Below are 8,967 nucleotides of genomic sequence, written 5' to 3' on the forward strand. Positions count from 1 at the left end.
ATCATGCCTGCATCTCTGAAATGAATTCAAATGATGAATAATATTCTTGATGTGTTCTTTATTATTATGTTTATGTTTATTATTATTAATTTATGTTTATTGAGCTCTACATTTTTCTCTGCTCCCTTCCCTATCTCTCCCCTCCACTTCAACCCTCTCCCAAGGTCCACATGCTCCCAATTTACTCAGGAGATCTTGTCTTTTAATACTTCCCATGCAGATTATATCCATGTATGTCTCTCTTAGGGTCCTCATTGTTGTCTAGGTTCTCTCGGATTGTGATTTGTGAGCTGGTTTTCTTTGCTTTATGTTTAAAAACCACGTACGTGTGAGTACATGTGATAATTGTCTTTATGGGTCTGTGTTACCTCACTCAAAATGATGTTTTCTAGCTCCATTCATTTGCCTGCAAAATTCAAGATGTCATTATTTTTTTCTGTCGTGTAAATGTACCACATTTTCCTTATCCACTCTTCAGTCGAAGGACATTTAGGTTGTTTCCAATTTCTGGCTATGACAAACAATGCTGCTATAAACATAGTTGAGCAAATGTCTTTGTGGCACAATTGAGCATCCTTTGCATATACCCAAAAGTTGTATTCCTGGGTCTTGAGGAAGGTTGCTTCCTAATTTTCTAAGAAATTGTCACACTGACATCAAAAGGGGCTGTACCAGCTTGCATTCCCACCACAAATGCAGGAGTGTTCTCTTTACCCCACAACCTGTCCACCATAAGTTGTCATCAGAGTTTTTTGTCTTGGCCATTCTTATAGGTGTTAGATGTAATCTCAGAGTTGTTTTGATTTGCATTTCTCTGATGACTAAGGATGTCGAGCATTTTCTTAAGTGTCTTTCAGCCATTTTAGATTCCCCTGTTGAGAATTCTCTGTTTAGGTCAATGCTCCATTTTTTTTATTGGATTATCTGTTCTTTTGATGACCAATTTCTTGAATTCTTTGTATATTTTAGAGATCAGACCTCTGTCTGATATGGGGTTGGTAAAGATCTTTTCCCATTCTGTAGGCTGTCATTTTGTCTTGTTGACCATATTCTTTGATTTATAGAATCTTTTCAGTTTCAAGAGGTCCCATTTATTAATTGTTTCTCTCAGTGTCTGGGCTGCTGGTGTTATATTTAGGAAGTGATCTCCTGTGCCAATGCATTCAGCTGTAGTTACCACTTTCTCTTCTATAAGGTTCAGTGTAGCTGGCTTTATGTTGAGGTCTATGATCCATTTGGACCTGAGTTTTGTATATAGTGATAGGTCTATTTTCATTCTTCTACATGTTGATATTCAATTATGCCAGCACCATTTGTTAAATAAGCTTTCTTTTTTTCTTTTGATATTTTTTGCTTCTTTGTCAAAAATCAGGTGTTTGAAGGTGTGTGGATTAATAGCTGGGCCCTCGATTCAGTTCCATTGGTCCTGTTTTTATGTCAATATCAGGTTATTTTCAGTACTGTAGCTCTGTAGTAGAGCTTGAAGTCAGGGATTGTGATGCCTCCAGAAGTTCTTTTATTGTACAGGATTGTTTTGGATATTCTGGGTTTTTTGCTTTTCCATATAAAGTTGAGTACCATTCTTTCGAGGTCTATAAAGAATTTGGCTGGGAGAGAGAGGTGTGTTGAAGTCTCCTACTACTAGTGTGTGTGGTTTGATGTCTGCCTTGAGTTCTAGTAATATTTCTTTTACATAAGTGGCCGATCCGGCAGCATGAAGCTGGAGGCCTTCCTTCTCTTGGTGTCTCTCTTCACCCTCAGCCTGGAGGTTCAGGAGCTTCAGGCTGCAGTGAGACCATTGCATCTCTTAGGTGACTGCACTGAGCTCTGCAGAGGTGACTGGGACTGTGCACAAGGGGATCAGTGTGTCAGCACTGGGTGCGGTCATGTCTGTGTTACAAGTTAAGACCAGTTTCTACCTTGAAAAAAATTTGCCTGTTTGGAACTCCATGCCCAAGAAAGCTCTTAAAAATGGAGGCCATGAATGAAGATTACAAGGAACACAGTGGGGGAGGGACAAGGAGGTGTGTTTCTCTTAATAAATCATTATTGTAAAAGTCAAAAAAAAAAGAATTTGGCTGGGATTTTGATGGACATTGCCTTGAATCTGTAGATTGTTTTTTGTAATATTGCCATTTTTACTAAGTTAATTCAACCTACCCAAGAGCATGAGAGATCTTTCTACTTTCTGGTGTCCTCTTCAATTTGGTTTTCAAGTATTTTATTGATAATTTTTAATCGAAGTTCATCAGACATATGCCTTTATGATATTCTTTTTTCTTGATTTTGTCTGGATTTGCTATCGGTGCGATAGGGCCTTAGTAAAAGAGAATTTAGAAATGTACTTTTTCTATTTTATAAAGTAATTTGACATGGTGTCAATTTTTCTCTGAAGTTCTGGTGGAATTATATACTGAATCCATGTATCCCTTAGACTTTCTAGTTGAGAATATTTTTTGGGTTATGATTTTTTGGTTTTAATCTTTTGTTTTGTGTATATGGGTGTTTTGCATGCATGTTTATCTTTGTCCATATTTTGTACCACGACATCAGACATAATGGAACTGGAGTTACAAGCAGATTTTAGCCACATTTTTGGAGCTGGACATGAATTTAGGCTCTCTGTAAGAGTAGCAAGTGCTCTTAGCCACTGAGACATTTCTCTAGCCCCTAGTAGGGAGATTTTTAATTACATTTTCTATCAAACTGGAGATTATTTGTCCATTTAAAATGTGTATTTTATCTTGATTTGTTTTGAAACATCATATATATCTAGAAATTGGAACATTTCTTTTACATTTTCTAGTTTGGTAGAATATAACATTATAAAGTATGTCCTTTGATTATCTTAACCGCAGTGTCTATTTTTATGTCTTCCTTTCATCTTTTATTTTATTAATTTGAATACCCTCTCATTTTGTTAATTTGGATAAAAGTTTCTTAATCCCCTTTATTTTCTTGATAATCAGACTTCAAATTTTATTTTCATAACAAACATAATTTCAAGGCATGATAATTTCTGCTATCAAAATATAGGGTATTTTTTAGATTAAAATTGATTTAAATCATTTTTCCCTTCCCTTTCTTCTTTCTGAGCCATCCCACATATCCTTCCCTACTCTCTTTCAAATTTGTAGCCTCTTTTTTTCTTCAACTGTTATCGCACACATATATGTATATCATATATTCCAAAATATAACCTTTTCAGTACATGTGATGTTACTTGTATGTCTATTTTTATGGATTACTGTTTGCTACTGGACAACCAGCTGGTATGCTTCTTCTCTGGGAAAGAGCATGTCTCCTACAGTGTTCCTTACATGCCATAGTTCTTTATGTAAAGTGAAGGCTTCTTAAACTTTTCCCTTTCTAGTTTGTCATGTTCATTGTTGTCATGTTGGTGAGATTTTAAGTGTGTAGCTTCTGGTATTAGTAGAAGACACAATCTCACATAAAACTGCCTGATCCTCTGGCTCTTAAAAACCTTCCATCCTCCCTTCCTCAATGTTCCCTCAGTCTTAGGTACAGGACTATTTCGTAGTTACATACATTGTGACTGTGCTCTACAACTCTGCATTTTGATTGGTTGATGTTTCTGTAGCAGTCTTTTATTTCTACAAATAAAGTTTTATTGATGAAGGACAAAGACTACACCTTTCTATGGGTATAAGCATAGATGTTTGTAGATTGTGGTTAGGGATTTTTTGGGGTTAGTAAATTAGTGGTTGTAGAATCTCCTTCAATAACCGTGACTTCACAAGCACTGAGTAGTTATCTAGGTTCCAGTGCAAGGCATGGGTTTCCCTCTTGTTGAGCAGATCATTAGTCCAATTAGAGAGCTATAGATTACTACTAAAATATGAGTGCCACTATTGTACCCTTCAAGTTAGTGTGCAATGCTGGTCATGGATGTGGTTCATAGGTATCATAGCTGAGTGGGACTTTTGGTTGCCTCTCTTCTTTGGAAATCGGCATGGTGTCTTCTACTACTATGAATACTAGTGCTCAGGTAAGGGGCATTCAGGTCAGTTCTATCTCAGGGATCTCTAGGGCCTTAATTATGCAATTCATGGTATCCTCAGAAATAAGGACTTATTTTCCACCTCTGGGGTTTAACTAAGTTCAACATCAGTAGGCTGGTTGTATTGAGAATCAATAACGTAAAAGAATGACTTGCATTGATTGAGGTTTTAGCTAGGTGGTCTTGGACTCCCAGAAGGAGCACAATCAGCCCAGATGAGAAAAGTTCATTAAAATTCTATATGTATACTTTTACATGGAATTATGTGTATTATAGAATTTTTAAGGTAAATAGTTAATAGTATGATTCCTTGTGGCTTTTTTCAGACATCTTTATTGTTATTTAACCTGCCTCTCTCATTTTCTTGTATTTCCCTTTCTCCTCCTGTAGCAGATTTTCTTTTCCTCATATTCCTGATCAGAATACTTATACCCTACTATTGCCCTCTCTGTTGCTCCTGAACCTACCCTGGCAATGGTCCCATTTTACTTTCCTGTTTTTTTGTAGTTAATCCAGGTTATGTAATCACAATGAAGATTTGGAGCTAGGATGCTTCAATGAGAGGAAATCATGTGACATTTCTCTTTCTCAGTCTTGTTTACCTCACTCAATATCTTCTTAATTATCATCTATTTCCCTGCACATTTCATTATTTCACTCTTCTTTGTAACTGAGTAGTACTCCATAGTACATATGAACCAAATTTTCATTATTCACTTCTTGGTTTTAGGATGTTTAGGTGGTTTTGAAATGAAAAGCAATGAATATAGCTGAGAAATTATTGGTGAAGTAGGATGTTGAGCCCTTTAAGAATCTGTCAAGGAGAGGTATAGCAAGGCCATGTGGAAGATTTATTTTTATTTTTTTTTGAGAATTCTCCCCACTTATGTCCACAGTAGCTCCACCAGTTTGCAATCCACCAACAGTGAATGGATATTCCCTGCACCATCATCTCCAGCATTTATTGTTAGCTTTTCTATCAATCTTCACCATTTTATCTGGGGTAAGACAAACTCTCAAAGTTGTTTTGATTTGTATTTTCCTAATTGCTAGGGGTGATCAACTTGTTTTTGAGATATTTATTAACTAATTTTTCTTTCTTCTTTCTTCCCCAAGATCATCTTTTTGAACGGGTCATTTGTATTTTTTTTTTTTGTTTCCTTGAAGGTTTTTTGTTTTCTTTGTATATCCCGGATGGTAATGTTCTGACAGATGTATAACTAGCAAAGACTTCTCCCATTCTGTGGGCTTCCTCTTCCCCTAGTTTATTGTTTCTTTAGATGTGCAGAAACTTTGGTTTCGTGAATTCCAGCTTGTAAATAGCTGAACTTAATTCTTAAAGAAATGGAGTTTTATTCAAAAAGTCTTTGACTATACTTAGATCATACTCTGTGCTGCTTATTTTTTCTTTTCTTTTTTTTTCACATGAATTTTTCATTGGTTATTAGTACACACACATACACACACATTGCCACCACCACTAACATCATTACTACCAAAACTAACAAACACAGCAACAGAAAATAAAACAAACCCTTAAACCCGTCCTCCTATGCTAGTCTGTGGTGTGGACAATCCTTGTTGAGATCAGTTTCCCTGGACGGCTACAGTTCCTTCTCTTCCAAGGAACTAATGTGTAGTATTTGAAAAGAAAAAAAAAAACATGGCTGTCTCTGTTTTTGGTGAGTATGTGTCTGGTTTGATTCCAGCGTAGTTTGACACAAACACTGGTAGATATAAAAACAAATGCTGCAGAACCAGTGCCACAAATGGCATCATATGATTGAAAGGCTGTGCAGGATTGGTTAGTGTTGTTTGACACAAACACTGGAAAAAAGAAAAACAAAAACTGCAGAACCAATGCCACTAATGGCATCCTATGATGGAAAGGCTGTGCAGGATTGATTCAGGTGTGAGGAGAAGGATGAAGAAGGCTGTGATTGGGTCATGTAAATGTTATTGGCAAGGACTGACATGCTGACTGCAACAGGAATGTGATATTAAACCTTGTGGGGAAGATGTTATTTGGGTATTGTCCTGTTCCCATCCCCTTTCTTTTAATGAATCCCCATTAATGGCATTTTATATTACTTGAGCTTTTTTCATATTGTTATTATGTTTATAACCAATTGCCTTGTTATCCTACTGTGCTGACATCCCTGCCATGACAGACTATATCTTCTTAAATCACAAGGCAAAAGACTCTCTTCCTTAATTTGCCTTCATGAGGTATTTTGTCTCTCTAATGAGAAAAGAAACTAATCCAGAAAGTCAGTTCTAGGTGTCGAACAGTTGCTGAGATAAACCCGACTATGTAGAACTGATTTGCCATAGGAATCTGTGAGCATTAAGAGAATGCTAGAGTGCAAATGAGCAGAACTCAGTGGGACATTCCATTGGGGATTGGAAGACCAGCACGCAAAGAGAGAGACAGGCATCAGAAGCCTGGTATGATACTTCAGACTGAGACTAAAATATAGGAACTCATGAAACTGAAAAGCTTTTATATGGCAAAGGAAAGTATACCATCATTTGGACAAATTTTCAGGCTAAAAAGTGGAAAAATCTTTACTATAATCATATATAAGATATAAGAGGTTATTATTTTGAATAAGTGAAGAACTTGAAACTTTTGATGTAGGCACTTAGTGTTATAAGTGTTATACTTTCCTCATAGGACCATCTTCGTTGAGTCCTAACAATTTTTCATGTTGTTTTCATTTTTATTGAGGTCTACAAGGCTTTATAATTTTCTTCTTTATTTCATCCTTGGCACAATTATCCTTTAGTGGTGTGTTAGTTTCCCTGAATTGTTTACTTTCTGTATTTTCAACTGCTGTTTATGTTCTGCTTTATATCATGGTGGTCATATATAATGGATGATGTCATTTCAATTTTTGTTTATTTGTTGAATATTGCTTTGTGTCTTTTTATGTGGTCTATTTTTGAGAAGCTTCTATGGACTTATGAGAACAATGTATATTCTTTGTTCTTTGGTTGCAATTTCTGTAGATATCTTTTAGGTACATTTGGTTTATGAAGTCATCCATTCACAAGCTTTTCTATACAGTTTATTCCCATGTGACCTCTCTCTAGGTGACAATGTGGTATTGAAATCACCCACTATACCTGTATTAGGGCCAATCTGTGATTTTGGATCTATTAATGTTTCTTTTATGAAACTGGGTCCCCTGTGTTGGTGCATATATATTTAGGATTTTAATAGGCTAGTTGAGGGTATGGGAAATGGAGGTTCCTAGTGCAGGAGCCTGCAGGACTCTGGAACTTTAGGTAACATGTGATGACTACAGGGCCCCTTGCAACAACTAGACTGGAATCAGGGGAGTTCCAAAAGAAATGAGGCAGGTTGAGAAGAGAGAGTGATCTTGGTATGCTTCTATGGAATTTGGGTGCCAACAGTAGAGGTGGAAGGTAGGGAGAATGTAGATAACCTACCTGGGCCCACAACAGTTCTTCATAATGAGAATATTAAAGCATTCCAGACATAAATGGAGGAAGGTAGTAGTAAATGAAAAGAACTCTCATACTCATGGATGGCAAGATTAGTCCTTTGAAAATGGCTATCTTACCAAAAACAAGCACTGTTTAAATACAATCAATCAGTATCAAAATAGCAACATCATTCTTCACTGAATTAAGAAAACACACAAGAATTCTGATAGACAAAGCCTCTTTGAGCACAAGAGGAAAACGATGTTTAGCTATCATCATGCTGGTTTTTAAGTTACAGTAATAAAACAACAGGGTATCGGCACAAATTAGTTAAACAAAATAGAGATCCAAATATAAGCACTCCTTTGTACAGCCACCTGACTTTTGATGAACATGTCAAACACATTCACTGGAGAAAAGATAGCCTTTGAAAGAATGAAACAAATGGTCCCTGGACAACTGTATATCTACATATACAAGGATAAACCTTGATCCTTATCTCTTCTGCTGAAAAAAAATTAGCTGCAAATGGATCATAGACCTTAATTTAAGATCTGCAATTCTAAACCTGCCAGAGGAAAACAAGAAAACACTTCAGAATATAGCCACACAAAGGCATTTCTGAACAGGACTCTAGTCACTCAGGAAATAATGTTGATTGTCAACAGATGAGAAGTCATGAAATTGAAAAGCTCCTTTACAGCAAAGGAAACAGCTGAATGAAGAGGCAACCAACAGACTGGGAGAAAACCTGTACTTCTAATACAACTAGCAAAGGGTTTACAGTTTGTAGAAGGAGCTGCGGGCTGCATTCCTGCCACCCAGCTCCTGGGCCGCCTGGCTAGCTTATGCCCCAAAATAACGACACACAAACTTTATTCATATAAACACTGCTTGGCCCATTCTTATTAATGTGTGTAGCACCATGAGGTGCGCTTACCAGGAAGATTCTAGCCTATGTCCGTCCTGGGTCGGAGCTTCATTGTGTCTGCTCTGGAGAGGGGAGGCATGGTATCTGAGCTCACTTCGTCTTCCTCCCAGAATTCTGTTCTGTTTACTCCACCCACCTATGTTCTAACCTATCAGGCCAAGAAGTTTCTTTATTAATTAACCAATGACCTTCCTCCATCAATAGTTCAAATATACAAAGACCTCAAGAGATTAAGCAATAAAAAACCAAATAAGCCAATCAAACAACAGGCTACTGTCAACAGAAGAAATACAAATGGACAACAATCCTTTGAAAATTTGATCAATATCTTTAGCAATAAGGGAAATGCAAATTAATGCTACACTAAGATACCATTTTACTCTCTTCAGTATAGTTATCATCAATAAAACAAATGAACAAATGACAGCAAATGCTGGAGAATATATATAAAAAGAAGAACATTCATTCTCTGTTGTGGGTGTAAAGTGGTATAGCTATTGTGAAAATTCAATGTGGAGGATTCTCTAAAGGTTAAAACGAGCTATCATATAATCCAGCTATA

General features: G+C 36.6%; 1 pseudogene; it reads left to right on the forward strand.

Moving 5' to 3' along the window:
* The first annotated feature begins 1,714 nt into the window (after positions 1-1,714).
* On the forward strand, positions 1,715-1,906 carry LOC101984112 (annotated as a pseudogene).
* The last annotated feature ends 7,061 nt before the right edge of the window (positions 1,907-8,967 follow it).

This window comes from Microtus ochrogaster, chromosome X (genome assembly GCF_000317375.1).
Source record: "Microtus ochrogaster isolate Prairie Vole_2 chromosome X, MicOch1.0, whole genome shotgun sequence".
In the NCBI taxonomy this organism is placed as follows: domain Eukaryota; kingdom Metazoa; phylum Chordata; class Mammalia; order Rodentia; family Cricetidae; genus Microtus; species Microtus ochrogaster.